This window comes from Aptenodytes forsteri, unplaced genomic scaffold, assembly GCF_000699145.1.
Source record: "Aptenodytes forsteri isolate BGI_AS27 unplaced genomic scaffold, ASM69914v1 Scaffold137, whole genome shotgun sequence".
NCBI lineage: Eukaryota > Metazoa > Chordata > Aves > Sphenisciformes > Spheniscidae > Aptenodytes > Aptenodytes forsteri.
In genome coordinates, this window is record NW_008796221.1 from 4,244,865 (window position 1) to 4,247,924 (window position 3,060).

Here is a 3,060-nt window from a genome sequence, read left to right on the forward strand (position 1 = left end):
ATAAGTCTTCTGTGATCATGTGTGTTCTTTTCCCTCCCTTTTTTCCTCTCCACCCATAACTTTTGGATCCATTGATTAATACAAACAAATTTGAAAGAGGAGTAAAAGTCTTAAATAGAACTTTCTATAAATTTTGTGAAAACAGATGCCAGGAAAAGGGAAGAAGAAACCATCTGAATGCCCTTGCTACGGTGAAGCTGCAGCCTGAGTTCACATTCACAAGAGAGAACTACATATATTCCCAGCCATAGGAAGAACTTCTATAACGTCACATTGGCTCTCTTCCTATTTTGCTATAGGGCTCTGGAGCATAATGCACAGTTGTCCATGCTACATACACTAGTTTGATTTGGCTCCAATCTGGAGTGAAATAAGTAGTGTTCTTGAGGAGGAGCCCTGGCGCAGAACGGAGGCTACTTTTCTGCAGCTTCAGAACTTGCACCCTACAAGCCAATGGAGACAAACCAATCTATAGTTTGCTCAGGGATGGGGTTCATTCCTTGGTGCGGATTGTAGAGGTAGCATAGATGTAATCAAATCAGAACTTGCACTTTTCAAACACAAGATGCTGATCATTGGAAAGTCGGGCATATCTGTTCTGATGATTGTGGAACCATTTGTTTAATGATAATGTTGTTCTTGAATACATATGGTAGGGGGGAGGAAGAATTCCTTTGGGAGGGCTTTGGAAACCTTTCTCTCAAACTGTAAGTCACTGGATTGTTTCTTTTTAGGAAGGAATTGGTACATCTTGCATCTTTGATTTTATGCTAATTTTCCTTCATATGGTCTGTTTCTGTTAGAGCCTAGACTGTAGTTCTGCAGTGTGTCATGGTAAGCAGCATGTAGATTAGTGCCATGTGTTAAAGTTGGAAAGTTTCTTCACTTTTTTTGCTTGGTTTGTGGCAGCTTGTATTAAATAGTTTTCCCCTCCCCTTTTTTCTCAGTTGTGTGGTTAGGAATTGCTTTACTGCTTGCACATCCTGTGGCAGTGTTTAATATTAGTTAGATGTTTGGCCATACGTACTTCCCTGAAATCTTATGTTGGTTTTCATTGATGGGGATTTCCTGGGTGCTCACATGTCTTTCTTTTGTATCTTCTCTCCAGATACATGTCTTGGGTAGTCACAGAAGTGTTATGGTATAAGCTGTGCAGTGTAACTTCTTTAATTATGAGACTATTTGGCTGCTGTCAAGACTTTTGCTCAACTATCTTGCAGGAAATTTCAGCACAAGTGCCAAACATGGTTGACTTTAACTTCACGTCATTTATCATTCCTCCTAAGGAGTTCCATCTTGCTATTCCTGACTAAAGAGCTTTATGTGTAGTGAGCAGGGTTTTCAACCTCAACATAAGCAGTTTATGTCTACTCTTTTTCTTCCTCATTGACGATTGTATCTCCTTATAATTAAAAACATCAATCACATCCATTCCCAGCTGAATTTTGCTAGACTAAGTCAAGCTCTTCTCATATGATAGACTCTTAATTCCTCTGATCGTTCTGATAACCCTTTCCACACATTTTTGTAGGAAGATTAATTTATAATGGTGGCTAGAACTGTACTTAATATTCCAGAACAGGTCTTGCAGGACTTTGTATTATACCACAACTATTCTTCCTGCTTCTGGAAATTCCATGTGTAATATATCCGAGGTCACACGTCTTATGGCTGCTTCACATTGGTTGCTAATAAGCCTGCTGCGATTGACTGGTTCTCTTTTGAGGCTTACTTCGGTGAGCTTTCTGCTTCTTTGACTGTTTTGTGTTCCTGTAGTTTCTTGTAGCTAATGTTACTTGACCGGAGGCACTCTGGCCAGGCCACATGGTATGAAAGCTTTTAGGCTTGCCTCCAGGTATTAAGGATGGGACTTGTATATTGCAGCTACTTTTTGGAAGAGGTGGAGTGTGAATGCTGTCTGTATGTAATACTGCATGTGTTAACAGTGTATATAAGGCAAAGGGTGTTTGTCCTTTCCCACAAATGTTTATCCATTTTAGCACTGTAAAGAGCCCAGTCTCAATAAAACTGTAAGACATTTACTTAAATCCACTGTAGACTGTAGTACCATGTACCTTTCTGCAGGCAGCAGCGCCAACTTCAGCAATTCCTGTCCTGCCCCTCTGGCCGCTGCTCCAACCCTTGAGTGGGCCCTAAATGCTACTCTTTTTTCTTGAGCCTAGATTAATTCCGTGCTCTGCTTCAGCGTTGTCCCACAACGGTTTGAACCAGCAAAAAGTGAATGGTGGCAAAGGGTCTTAAATGAGTGGCTGGGAATGGAGGCAGGATGGGGAAGGGACCACTTAAAGCCCACGCCACCCCTCTGAGAAGTGTCTGTCGAACCATAAACTTCAATCTTCAGCACTCCTGCCGGGGCTGCACAGCTGTATGAAAGATGCTGCATGTGGAGTCAGTGAGGCTGCTCAGATGAAACCAAGTCCTTCACCAGTGGTGTTCATGTTTGGCTTAATAGGTGTGAGCTGGAGCAATAGGTTTATGCTGTAACTCCTTACACAAATTAGGTATATGGAGTACAAAAATTTTCACGGTAGTGTTATTTTCTATTCTTAACCTCAACGGAGAAATAAACAAAAAATGACACAGTCCTAGAATTAAATGAAAAGCACGTACATCCCGTAGGTTATGTATGGTGAGATGAAAACCTCGGTATTATTTGAGAGGAGTGGGACCTCTGAGTTCAGAGCTGCTGTACCGTAGCCTGAAACACCAAAACAAGAAAAAAACCATTCGCAAACAGACGAAGCCTGTACTCAAACACAGATTAGGTAGTATTTGGACAACAAAATGGCTGTGGTTGTGGTTGGTTATAGGTGATCCACAGGGGCGCAGCTGAACAAGTCGGGGGGAGGGGGAGCCCCGACACCGCAATCCGGGGCCGTTTCCGGGCCGCCCTGGGGCACGGGGGCCGTGCCGCAATTACCGAAATCGCGTCCCAGGGACTTACTGCGGGGCGCTGCGAGACGCGGGGCGCGCAACCCCGGGGCACGCAACGCCAGCGGCTGCCTTCCCGGCGAGGCTCTTCGGCCGCCGACGCCTCGG

At 43.8% G+C, this 3,060-nt stretch overlaps 1 long non-coding RNA gene across 1 annotated transcript; it reads right to left on the reverse strand.

The window, feature by feature from the left end:
• Positions 1–2,538: 2,538 nt before the first annotated feature.
• Positions 2,539–3,051, reverse strand: LOC103906970. The gene is made up of 2 exons (XR_658047.1): positions 2,966–3,051; positions 2,539–2,719 (listed from the first exon to the last, which is right to left on the reverse strand). It is a non-coding gene; the product is annotated as an uncharacterized LOC103906970 (long non-coding RNA).
• Positions 3,052–3,060: the final 9 nt, after the last annotated feature.